The 14,476-nt window shown below is 31.4% G+C and overlaps 1 long non-coding RNA gene across 2 annotated transcripts; it reads left to right on the forward strand.

Moving 5' to 3' along the window:
• Nucleotides 1–10,875: 10,875 nt before the first annotated feature.
• On the forward strand, nucleotides 10,876–13,546 carry LOC113373184. 2 transcript variants are annotated; one of them, XR_003366876.1, is made up of 8 exons: nucleotides 10,876–10,997; nucleotides 11,679–11,684; nucleotides 12,178–12,304; nucleotides 12,365–12,434; nucleotides 12,498–12,567; nucleotides 12,893–12,963; nucleotides 13,027–13,276; nucleotides 13,340–13,546. It is a non-coding gene; the product is annotated as an uncharacterized LOC113373184 (long non-coding RNA). The 2 variants fall into 2 exon arrangements; XR_003366877.1 differs by lacking the exon at nucleotides 12,498–12,567.
• The last annotated feature ends 930 nt before the right edge of the window (nucleotides 13,547–14,476 follow it).

A 14,476-nucleotide genomic window follows, 5' to 3' on the forward strand; every position in this document is an offset into this window, starting at 1 on the left:
TTGTGAACAGAGCTTAGAGTTGCCTATTTTTGATTCGATCTCGCATTAAATCCGGCCGCCTTTGGCTGGTTTTTACTACGGTGGTGTTTTAGATATATACAGCGGACTTTCAATACGGCAGCGAATGAGTTGGCCGCCTTTTAATTCAGTAGACTTTTAATGGGACAGCTATTTATTACGACCACTTTTTGTTACGGCCGCCTTTGAATTTGTTGTTTTTTTCTATTTGGCCGCTGCAGTGCACGCACTGCACGTTGACCAGACACGGTCCTGTATATATTCATAAAAAAATCAACAAATGTTTTCTATAAACAAATGGAGTAATCAATTCATCATCATTTTTATTATTAGGCCAATCACAGTACCTTTTATGAGACAGCAAGGAGTCTTTCTCTATCATGACTCAAAAGAGTTAGATGCGAAAATTCTAAGAATGCCATATAAGGTAAATATATATATATATATATATATATATATATATATATATATGTATGTATATTATATTTTTTTACATTGTATTTCTTCGAAGGGTGGAAATATCAGTGCGATATTCATATTGGCAAACACAATGAGAAACGGATTACAACATTTACAACAGAATTTGAACGGCCAACTTCTGAGGCAGCAATTGTGGCTAATGGATGAAGTTGAACTCAATGTTACCTTACCAAAGTACAAGTTTGATTTTAAAGTAAAACTTGTTGATGCTTTAAAAGAGGTAAGGCCTCTACTGATCTAGAGCATCATTATCTAGAATTAATCGATTTGAAATTAAAATTTTGTTATTTAGATGGGCCTGCAGCCTGTGTTTAGTCCAACTACGTCCTCACTGCCTGGTATTGCAAGAGGGCTATCGCCACAGGATACATTATCTAATATCTGGCATAATGCAAATGGCTGGCATTGAAGTTAACGAGAAAGGAAGTACAGTATATGCTGCTACAGGTAATAATGTATATTAAATGATACATACACAGGCACCCTGTATTTGTCTTTTCTTTATATGTGTATAATATTACATTTTATTCTTTAGAAATTGTCCTTACCAATAAATTTGGCAACGATCGCGAGGTATCCTTATCGGCAACAAGATCTTTTATGTTTTTTATTCAAGACGAGACAAGTGGAACAATTCTATTCATAGGAGAAGTTTTGAATCCATTAGAAACTAGTAATGAATAAAAATAATCAGAAATTGTTATTAATAATATATCTTCATTTTGTTTTTATCTCATTGTCTTTCAATAAGCATCTTAATAATTAAAACATTGATAAACCACTCGAGTATATTTCATGTTATATACGTTAGTTTAAAAAGACTTATGGCGAATAAGTTATGTTCAATATTGAATATCATAATATATATAATATTAAATAATTGGCTTTAAGTGTCTTTTTTTAAGGCAGGTTGCAAATACTTCCTGATAATTGTAAATAACTATAAGTATTGATATTTAGCTATTTAAATATTATTATAAAAAGTTTAATTTAGTTTCTTGATTTATTAGTTTAATTGTTCCATCTCAAGCAGATATCAGATGAAGATATGCTGGCAAAATAGTAGGAACAGAGTTTGTCAAAGTACTAGTGGTTCGTATGTGTAAAAACAATTAATTTTGCTTCTTTTGCTGGTTTATTGATACCGATAATTAATTAAATAATGAAGATTCTTAAACACAGTCACTGTGTGATGAACAACAATTGTGTAAAGACTTCGTTTACTCAGGAAAATCGGCTTTTAGTTTTAATATATATAAACTTGTCTGTATATTTAAAAATGTATGTTACAAATCACTTCAAAAGAAAAGCAATAAAGTGTACTAGAAAAAACGAAAGTTTGTGAAAGAAAATGTAATATATTTTATACCAAATATATTTATTTTAATAATCAATAATTAATTTATGAACAGATGTAATTTTATTGGATTTATTCATTTTTTATTGTTGTTGAAATTGAAGATTCAAATAAACGTCGTTTCGAATTCAAAACAGCACAGTATTCGTTCAGACGTTGAGCTGTTAACATCGGTGAATAAATAATAACCATTACATAAATATCAAAAAGTACTAATATTTTTTCTACCTGTCCAGTGACCTGTGTTAGTGACTGCATTGTGTACAAATAGATACCGTTAAACACGTGTCCCCTTGCCGGGGGCACGCAGTGTCGTATAAACATTGTGTATTTTATATTAATATAAGTGGTAATTAAGTAAATTAACCGCATTTTTGTTGTGCTAATTAAATTAATGTCTTTATGGAGTCCGATACCGGACAATTAAAGGACCGTCCGCCCGATAAAAATCCTCCTACATGTTCGGAAATTGGCGTGACTGTTGCAAATGCAATGAATGTGTACTATGTCGGAAATGAAAATAATACAGATTTACGTAATTTAAATAATGAGGAGAGCATAATAAGAAGTGAACATAATCCAATGCAAATTAATAGTGCTGAAACGGTGATTGAAGAGTCAATTCGAATTGAAGAGTCGATTAATATGGATAATGTGTGTGACAAAAGCAATGAAGCACAAAATATTGAAATGATTGAGCACGTACCTAGCGATGAGAATTCTAATCGAAATAACGTTGATGAAATACATTTACCGAATCGTTTTGATATGTGTGATACTGGACCTTTTTACATTTACGTAGAATCTTTAAGTAAAAACATTGGACGTTTACACCCTATGGCTCTCGGAAAATTCCTACACAGATCACGATCGATTCTGAAAGAAGATTTGTTGGAGATTATCGTGATTGGTAACAATAAAGTCAAACTGGTTCTTAGGAATGGTAAAACAGCAAATAGTCTTCTTGACGATAATTTTTTTACTGCTAATGATTTGAAAGCTTACATTCCTAAATACCTATTAATTAGGGAAGGTATAATCTTTGATGTAGACATTAATCTCACGGCAGAAGAAATATTAGAAGAGATAGAATCAGTGATTCCGATAATAGATGTAAAGTGTTTTGTACCAAAAAACATCAACAAGCGCAGAATTAACTCGCAATGCGTGAAATTATCTTTCAGAGGTTCAATTCTGCCGGATAAGGTAGGTATACATTCTGTTAAATGCCCAGTCAGCCCATTTATTAAGAAGATTACCCAATGCCACAAATATTGTCGTTTTGGCCACGTTCGGAAAAAATGACGGAACGACCTAACGTGTCCCAAATGTGCAGGTCATCACATTAAAGACGTATGTTTAGAAGATACCAACTATCTATGCTGCCTGTGCAAAGATAACCACGAGGCTTATAATAAAGATTGCAGGATCTATAAAAGATATAAAAATATTAATGAATTAATGGCAACACAGAATTTATCTTTCTACGAAGCAAAAAAAATCTTTGATAACGATAAATACTCGTGAACAGTTAGAGTTAACCTTAGCAGCTTGAATAAAGATAAAGATTTCCCTCTCAATCAAGAACTCTAGCCAGAAAATCAAGAACTCTAACCAGAGTGGGGCTTTAATAAACAATAAATTCATGGTTCTATCGGACCTGGAAGAGGAGGAAGACCAGTGTTATATTGCTAACTTCAAGACATTTAATAAACCTAAAAGGACTCAAGTTCCACCTTCAACCAAGAGAGAAAAGAATGGCGCTGTAATCGGACATAGCATAAAACCTGTTTGTAAAGAAAATTTGGCTGACAAGGGAAATTTTATAAACCCTAGAAGAAGATTAAAAAACAAATCAGATTCTGATTCAGAAAATGAAGTAAAATCCAATAGGAAAAGTGAAGATCCTAACACATCAGGTGGCCTATATCATTTCATTAGGCTGCTAAAGGACGTCTATAATCCAAATGATCCCGTATTGAAAAATTTGTTAAGTGATGTTTTTCTCAAAATGGTAAAAATTAAACACAAAATAGATCCTGCAAGTTTAAAAAAGTAAAAATCTAATAAGGATTTACCTGTGAGTTCACAAAAATAAATCAATCAGTACTCCTTTCATTATGAAACAAATAAACATTTTACAATATAACTGTAGATCAATGTTAGCAAACAAGAGTAGTATAGAACATTATCTGTGGTCTCATAAAATTCATGTGGCAGGTCTGTCCGAAACCTGGCTTAAAGAAGGTCACAAATATTTTATCAAAGGTTATCGGATTTTCCAAGAAGACAGAGTTGACGGTTATGGCGGTACTGCCATTCTAGTCAAAGACAACATATTAAGCGAGAAAATTAACCACCCATTTCAGTGCCATCTTATCCAAATGTGTGCAGTGATTTTAAAATTAGAAAATCCTGTATGTATCATTTCAATCTATTGTGCGCCGAACTCTAAGGAATATTTCAAGAATATTAAAGATTTAATTGAAACTATCTCCATGCATATGCTCATAATAGGGGATTTTAACTGCAAAAATTTAGCTTGGGGCAGTGACTCCATTGACAGAGGAGGCGAGTTTCTATACAACATTATTGAAGATCTAAACCTCACAATAATGAATGATGGAAGACCAACCACTATCAGCACGGCAAGTAGGAAAGGAAAACCAATAGATCTTACTATTTCCTCCAATAATTTATATGACAAAATCCAGTGGGACATTTATGCGGGCAGCTTAGGATCTGATCATTTGCCGATTAACATTACGTTAAAGTCTAATTTTGATGTAAAAGACTATATATATATCCCTCTAGAAAATGGAATACTAAAGAGGCAAATTAGAATAATTATGCATGGGAAATAGAAGATAAGTTGAAAAAAGTGGTACTCCATGAGGATCATAAGTCTTAATATGATGCCATTATCAAGATTATAAACGAAGCAGCTAGTAAACACTTCAAGGAACGTAAAACAGTGGCAATTAAACAATTTAAACTTGCTATCTGGTGGGACGAAGAATGTGAAAATCAGGTCAGGCAAAGAAAAATAGCGTACAAAAAGATGATAGACGAGTTTTCTTATAACAATTTTATTGAGTATCAAAAAATAAATGCTATTATAAAAAAAAATCTCAAATCCAAAAAGAGAAAAACGTGGATGGATTTTACAAAGTCGCTCAATAGTAATATTAATACATCAAAGCTTTGGAATATAGTTAAAATTTTTAACAACAAAAATAATAGAAACTCATCTAAGCATTTCGTCTGTAGCTCACTCTTTGGAGACATGCTAAAAATGTTCGTTTCAGACTTTGTTTCCAATGAAATCAATCTGAATTTTGCAAATAATCTCGAAAAAGATCCCGATGACTTAAGTTCTCCCATCAGACTTTACGAATTAGATAATATATTGAAAAATAAAAAAGACAGAGTGCCAGGAATGGATAATATCTCATACATTATGTTAAAGAAGAGCCCCATAGCATTAAAATATTTAATCATAGAAGTATTTAACTCAATTCTTTCTACATGCTGGATTCCAGAAGATTTGAAAAAAATTATAATTATTCCCATCTTGAAACCGAATAAAGATATTTTGTCGATAGAATCCTACCGACCTATCTCTTTATTATCATGTTTGAACAAGACATTTGAGGCCATCGTCAAGAATAGACTGGAGTGGTATTTAGAAAACAAGTCTCTTTTCAATCATAAACAATTTGGCTTTAGAAGAGGTCAAGGCACAAGTGATCTTTTAAGTACTTTATCCAATGACATTCATATATCCAATTCAAATAATAGATACCTGCTATTGTTAGCGACGGATATACACAAGGCTTACGATAATGTTGATCATAGTATTTTACTGAATAGACTTAAGAAGTTGAATATTCCCCATAATATTATAAAAGTTATAATTCTTTTACTAACCAATAGGTTACTATATGTAAAAAACAAAAATAATTAATAGGTCCCAGAGTAGCTCTAACAGGCTTACCACAAGGATCGATATTGAGTCCATTATTATTTAATATTTACATGACGGACTTTTCTGCAGAAACTCAAGACGATGTTAGGAAACTACAATATGCTGATGATTTATTTTTGTATATTTCTTGCAACTCGCTTGAGGAATGCATTCACAAAATGAAGTGTTCGATCTCAGGGGTCTCAGAATGGATGAGGTCCAACCACCTAAACCTTTCCTTGATCAAAACAAAGGGTATCCTGTTCATCAGGCACAGAAAATTCCTTTACCCTCAAGAAATTAATATGGGGAATTGGATCTGTAAAATATACGATAGTGTGAAAATTTTAGGGGTTACCTTTGATAAAAAGATGACCTTCCGGGCGCTGATCATAAAATGTGAAGTAGGTAAGAACATCATTAGAAGATTAGTTGGGACTGATTGAAGAGCTCACCCAAGTTCATGTTTGGCCATCTACAAATCCATAATTAGATCTCATATTGATTACGGATACATCATTTACGGAGGAATCTCAACTAATGTACAAGGATTGTTAGATAAGGCTCAACTCTCGGCTTTAAGATTGTGTTTGGGAGTTATAAGGTCAACGCCTCGCATTGCCGTTTTAGCAGAAGCCGGGGAAGCTCCATTAAATATAAGGAAACACATATTAACCAATAAATTTTTAATTAAAAAATTCAACTCGGATTCAGCTCGAATCCCGAAGCAATTGAAAGATTTAGCTGATCTGCATTTTAGAGCAAACTATTGGAAAAACAGACCTACACCTCCATTAATAACTGGATTTTATAATTTGAAACCTCTAGAAGACATAATAATTACAAATGATAAAATTCCGTATCATAGTCATTCTTGGAAATACTCATTTCCCAAGAAATATATAGGGTTGAATGATTTCAATTATACAACACATAATTCTAACAAAAATATAATAAACTGGGAGTTTGACAATTGGTTAGGTACGGAATGGAAAGATTTTACGGTTATCTACACTGACGGTTCCTAGTTAGAAAATAAAGTTGGATGTGCTGTGTATGTACCTAATAGAGATAAACCTTTACAATTCAATTTACCGGGTTTTGCCTCAGTCTTTTCGGCAGAACTTACAGGTATTAATGCTGCCTTAGACTTCGTTATACAAGAAAAGATTTCAAAAACAATAATCCTAACTGACAGTAAATCTGCACTTCTGGCTCTAAACCATCCTAAACAAAATTGCAATTTTTTAATATTTGACACTATCCACAAAATAGAAAGCATCTTAGCAAATAAATATGAGTTCAAATTAGTATGGATGAAAGGGCATTCCAACATTCGTGGAAACGAATATGTGGATGGACTTGCAAAAGAAGCCTGTTTATCAGTTTTTCCTTCAAGAAAGGCTCCTGCGACTGATCTTAAAAGCTGGATAAGGAAACAAGGATTAAGGTTATGACAAAATGAATATAATATGGAAGGCAGAAAACGAACCTTATTTAAATTTTGCAAACCAAAAGTGTCTTTCAGTACATGGTTTGCCAAATCCAGGTTTAACAGAAACAAAATAACCATTATCAATCGTATTAGATCTGCACACACATTTTGCAAATCTCATCTTTTTAGAATAGGTATGGCAGTAGATCCCTTCTGTTCGTGCGGTTTGGAAATACACAATCTTGACCTTGATCTTCTGGAAGTGCAAACTCTATGCTAGTCAAAGAACATCCCTACTAGAAGAACTGTATAAATATAATTTTATTTTTCCTATTAACACCACAATAGACTTTTCCACTAATGATGAAAATATATATAAAATTTTTGTTTATTTTTTACAAAAATGTAACATTAAATTATAGTTATTAAGTATTAGTTATTAAGGTTTTATGAATTAAGTCACAATCTTATGTTGTAAACAATTTGTAACATATGTATATTTCTCTGAAAGTTATAAATTTGTAAAATATTATTTTGTAATAAGAGGCTAAATGACCACACGGTCAAATGCCATTAATAAAATAAAAAAAAAATTTAAAACAGAAGAGGCGTTCGAGTTTCTGAAACGCCATCTTCGACCGAGCGAACGTGCACGCTCTGCAGGGGCGGCCAAAGGGAAAAAAACAACAATTTCAAAAGCGGCAATAACAAAAAGTGGTCGTAATAAATAGCTGTCGCATTAAACGTGTACTGAATTAAAAGGCGGCCAACTCATTCGTTGCCGTATTGAAAGTCCGCTGTATATATCTAAAAAACCGCCATCGTAAAAATCAGCCAAAATCGGCCGCATTTAATGCGAGATCGAATCAAAAACAGGCAACTCTAAGCTCTGTTCACAAATAATTTTTAAGTGTATAAACTTGGTGTAAGTGGCAAGTTGCGTGAACTCTTCAACATATGTAAATAATCCACTTAAATATAAAAAAAAATATTAATTCAAGAGTACATTGCAATGTGAAAAACTATCGCAATTCTTGCCTGTTCATGTTCGTTTGTTAGGTGTGAATGCACCTTCATGTGCATTCATACCATAGAACATCTTTTGACATTTTTGTTCCTGAGAAATGTATGGGCACTGGCAGTCCATGTATATAAGGTCTATGGTTAAAACAGGTAAAATAATTGGAGGGAATTGGCAAAGCGGGCGCTGAGGATCCCTGGTAATAATGTATATTAAATTATGAAAAATGTAATTTAAATATTATAATTACTAAAAACCTATTAAAATATAATACAAAATTATAAAAATTGTAGGCAACATTATCGGAACAATTAAAAAGAATCCAAGGTAGTATTGTACTGTTACCGCGGATACTATATATTAATTTTTTCTGAATTTGTTGTACCGTTTAAAAGACTCCAATTTCCAATTTAGTGTGGAAATTGAGACTCATCATTTTATTTAAAGCAGTTAAGAACATTTAACATCACTCATATTGATGTATATGCATTTGGTGGTGTGGAGAGTAATTTAAAAAACATACTTATTATTTTTAGGTAAACTGTATTTATTAGTAGAGGATTGTAAAAAATTGTAGACGTGGGTACAGGACAACGTCTGTCGGATCCTCTAGTATATATATTAAAATTTAATTTATTTTTTTATGTAATTTATTTATCGACATCCAGGTAGAATTTTCCCAACGTTGTATTCTCCTCAGGAAATTGTTTTCTCCATTCGCCTTTAAAGTATATGACGTTCAACAGCACCATAAACATCCGCTGGAGCAAAATAAATTTGTGAATATGTGATCAAATAGAAATCAATTTTATTAAAAATTCACCACCTACCGTGGTTGACCAATTCTGTAATGTGTCCCCTTGTAACATTGGCGACCCACTGATTCATAATGGCAGCACTATCGTATTTGGTGACAGTACCATCACTGTTATTTTTATTTATTCCATTTGTGAAATCTATAGACACGATATCCGAGTCGTAGAACATTTTGGCAATCGCGTTGAAGCGCTGCCTTGGCTGAATCATGTGGGAAATGTAAATCCTGGTGTCGAAATCTAGATGGTAGGCAGGATTCTTGGCCTGGAGGAATAAATAGTAATAAAAATATAAGTAATACTAACAATGTTTGAATGTATTCAACCTTTAGTGAAGCTATAATTTTTTTTGCACGTTCCCTGTTGCTCTGGTAACTATCAGGAAGGGAGAGTAGTCTCAAAATTTCCAACTTTTGTCTGATATTTTAGCCTGCAGTAATATGAATTTGAGAAATATATAATTATCTTTACGGGCGTAAAAAAGCTAAAGTTATGCAACGTATATTTAAACAAGATTTTAAATTTATGTATAGCATAGTATTACAGTGTGTATATATTTACTTGCGTTCTTATATATACCAATAACGTTTTAATGTTTGTGTATGTGTGTATGTGTTTCGACATATATCTAGTATGGTATTTTCACATTTCTAAAAATAAATTTTTAAATTTTCTATATTTTGCAAATTGGTTTTATTTTATTATGAACACCATTTAAGCTGTTTGAAGAATATTTTTATAATTAACAATTGTATACGTAATTTTGAATTGTGTAGTTTATTATATTATGATCGCAGTAAATTTAAATTTGAAACTTGTTTAATAAATGAAAATTTTGTTTAAAGTTTTGTTTCATTGTAAAACTTATACTAACTGATCAAATCAATATGTAATCACATAGATTACTGTACTAAATTTTTTATAAAATTAGTCTTAAGTAGTTATAAAATAATTAATTATTGAAATACACATGTAAAATTTGTAATGATCAATTAAAATAATCATAAAATGTAAAAAATAGTATTTATTATATCTTATTCATTTAATTGTTTTTCAACTTTGCAAAGGAGTGGTTTGTTTTCACTAGATAATTCAAATTGCTTATTTTGTGTTTTCTCACAGAATGTCATTTGATTTTGATTATTTAAAATAAAGGAAATTTAAAGAAAAATGTAATATTGGCTTCACGTGTTGCAGGAATGTAAAACTAAATTTTATATCAAAATTTAAAAGCAATTCCACTAAACTATTATGATTTTATTAGAAAATTGCTTTTGTTGATAAATTTCAAAAGTATTCATGTATATGAGTCATATATAAATAAAAAAGTGAAAACTTGTCTGTATATTCAAAAATGTAAAAATATTTAACAAATTTTATATCTATATTCAAAAATGTAAAAATATTTAACAAATTTTATACCTGAGAAAGGAAATGCAAACAAGTGTACTGTAAAACACAGGTTAGTAAAAAAAAAGAAAATTTATTCTACACCAAATTTATTTATTTCAATAACCAACGACTAATTCATTGCAGTGTAAATTTTTAGAGAGTTTACTAAAAGAATGGAATATCGTTATTTAATTCATAAAACCCTTATTGTTAAAATTGAAGATTCAAATAAACGTCGTTTCGATTTCAAAACAAAAGAGGCGTTCGAGTTCCTGAAACGCCATCTTCGACCGAGCGAACGTGCACGCTCTGCAGTCGCACGTCTACAAGTCTTTTGCACATCTATGCTTTGCGACTATAGGAGTTCGGAGAGGGAGTTGTCAATTGTCATTGCGATAGTTCATTTCCATCGTGGCGATTGCTGGAAGAAGACATCGAGACGTCGTCGAACACGGACGAGCGGGCCTGACCCTTCGCTGCCTGTGGAGTAGGTGCGACCTGCGAGTCACCTGGTACGTTGCACTTGTGCTAATTATATTTCTCTTTGCGGATTCACTCGGATTGCATTTCGTGTTTTGAGATGTTTTAGATTTAATTGAAACCTTTCCTCATTTTTGTTTTTTTTTGAAAACGTGTGCTCGATTTATGTAGTTTTTGCTCAAGTCGTACTACTGTCTAAGACGTACGCCGGACATATTTTATCTAATTATTTTATTTTGCATCATTTGGTGCCCACTGTTAAATAAAACTACATATTATTATTTTGTTGACTGGGCAAGAGTTCACAATTGAATGGCTGGCGGTCATTGTGCAGAAGAAATAATCGAAAGTAATAGTAAAAAGTTGTGAAAGTAAAAAATGACTGTTAATTCATTTTGTGAATTACTATGAGTACATTTATACGGATCGTTTAATTTGAAGTCTTATTTACATCATTATCATCTGCTAATTCACTTCAATTTATATATCAGAAGTATTGTGTAAATTGGACCACAATCATAATGTCATCAAGAATTTTAAAGCAAAATAAGTTTTCAAAATCAGTTGAAAAAAAGTTACAATTTGAACAACAAATTGACAAAGAATAGTTACAATTTGAATGAATATTTGAATATTTGGTGACGCATCAACAATGACATTTAATAATGTATGTATAATCAACTAAATTCAATAATAATTTGTGTATTTTGCAGGTGCGGGTAGGTTTGCGTTTGCTGCTACCAGAGTCCTTCAGTTTTTATACGAACATTGTTATTGTGACGCTCTGAATGTGGTATTTATTGGAATTGCATTTGGCACGAATAGATTTATTAAGCGGTGATTTTGTTTAAGATATTAATTGATCAATACTTTAGTTGTCACTATAACTTTTAGAAATTTACAAAATCATTAAGGCATTGAATTTCATGATTCGAATGATCACGATATGTCTTGCATGTGGGTTAATTTATTAGTTAGGTAGCATCAGTAGTTTTAATATTAATAATAACAAATACTAATTCACTAATCTATTCAACTATTGAATAATAATGTGGTCGTTTGAATCATTTGAGATTATGCAATGTGGATTTGACATATTACATTAAATTTTAATTTTCACTGTTTGAAATTCATGTTAATGCATTTCATATAAAACCAAGTGCAATTCTTAAACTGCTAGTAAATTTCTACATTCTATTTCTGGTCATCAAGATGAAATCACAATGGAGGCCACAAAAATCATATCAAGCAAATTGTTGAGAATCGAATGGCCAAGTATCGAGTGAAAATTGAACACTGACTCACTTCACCGGGAATCGCTCTGAAAATAATTCAAAAAGTACGTTTTTATCGATAATCAGTATAAATGTGAACAATAAACAATGTTTATTTTTTTCAGTTTCTTTCTACTACTGCTGCTCTGTACACTGACCCCTTCACCAGGAATCGCTCTGAATATAATTCAAAAAGTACGTTTTTATCCATAATCAGTATAAATGTGAACAATAAATAACATGTTTATTTTTTTTCAGGTACTTTCAACCACTGCTGCTCTGCACACTGACCCCTTCACCAGGAATCGCTCTGAAAATAATTTAAAAAGTACGTTTTTATCCACAATCAGTATAAATGTGAACATAAATAACATGTTTATTTTTTTTCAGGTCCTTTCAACTACTGCTGCTCTGCACACTGACCCCTTCACCAGGAATCGCTCTGAAAATAATTTAAAAAGTACGTTTTTATCCATAATCAGTATAAATGTGAACAATAAATAACATGTTTATTTTTTCCAGGTCCTTTCAACTACTGCTGCTCTGCACACTGACCCCTCACCAGGAATCGCTCTGAAAATAATTTAAAAAGTACGTTTTTATCCATAATCAGTATAAATGTGAACAATAAATAACATTTTTATTTTTTCCAGGTACTTTCAACCACTGCTGCTCTGCACGCTGACTCACTTCACCAGGAATCTTTCCAGAAACATGTTACCAGGTATGTCTTTAACCATATCAGTATAAATGCAAACATTCCTATATTGTTTTTTCTTTTTTGCAGATCTTCTCGATCCAACTATTACTGCCCTGAAGCCTTAAAATCAAGAACACTCATTCATGTGAATGGCTCGCAAGTGGTTTTTTTCAATGACTGTCTATAATTATGCATGATTAACTTAACTCTTATTAACTCAATAACATGACTAACCTCACTAACTTAATTAGGCAGTTAATATAAAAACCACTTGTTGAGTTTTACTATGAAGGTCTTAATGGGGTTACGTGGAAGACACCGCTGCATGATTAATCAGGTAATTTATTCTTTATAGTATATTTTATGAACCTTGTTACTAATTCATTGTTTTCGTTTATAGAGTAAACAACTTCAAGCCAAGTGCTCTTCAACGCTCAAGTTGCTCATGAGTGAAAACAATCATTTGATCTACTAATTATGCTGTCCGTCCGTCCGTCCGTCCGTCCGTCCGTCTCTTCACCAGAGAAGATGCCTACTATGATTTATTAAATAGTTAAGTGCTTAGATGTTAATGAAATAATGAATAAATATATTGTATTTAATTTAATTTGTTGTTTTAATTTAATTATGAGCCACTTTACGGCCAAATCACATTATGCTGTAACGTAAATTACAGAAATATTTAAACATGTCTACATTTTAAAAATTTCTTGTGTTATTAATAGGGATACTTATTGAGTGCACTCTTTAATGTAGTCAATTGTGTAGAACAGTTTCTTCACTGTTTGGGTGTTTTCAAACATCTTGCCGCATCTTGGTTAAGCTCTTTATACCTTTGCTTTGATTCGGTAGAACTCTGCGTCATTGCTTTGACTCGATAGAAACGCGTTGACAATAGACTTTGCTTTTTTCCAAACCCTTATGTTAGTCGAGTGCCTTAAACATTTAATGTGTCAAACCGATGTTTTCTCTTGTTTAAATATTATACTTTCTATTATTTCTTTAAATGGTGCACTTTTTTTTCTTATTGTTAGCTATAATATCACTTAATTTAATATATTACTGTTTCTATTATATATACTATACTATATATATATATATATATATACTCGTATATATATATATATACATACATTAGACAAATGTTAATGTATTTTAGTCATTTTCATTACTGTAATGTATGAATAAATTAATATAATCTAATTGTATTTTAAATACTGTAATACATTGATTGGAAGTTTTGAATAAAACTAACTGAACTTTATTTGGAGTGTTTCATTTCACACAATTTCAGTGAATATGTTAGAAACACACCGTATAGGGTATAGGTATTATAAACATTAATATATTTGTTGATGTTATCATAAACATTAATATACTTATTAATTCGTTTTTCGGCGAGGATTTATTATTTTGAATAATTTCATAAAATACATTACAATTTTTGTAATCTAATTCCATTATGATCAATGCAGTAATAAGTTATGACTTTGATCATTTCAAATAGACTAATCTATGGTTATTCACTCATTTCAAA

Source organism: Ctenocephalides felis, unplaced genomic scaffold (genome assembly GCF_003426905.1).
Source record: "Ctenocephalides felis isolate EL2017-DRISC unplaced genomic scaffold, ASM342690v1 CF-g0.4_SCAFFOLD_01604, whole genome shotgun sequence".
NCBI classification, from domain to species: Eukaryota; Metazoa; Arthropoda; class Insecta; order Siphonaptera; family Pulicidae; genus Ctenocephalides; species Ctenocephalides felis.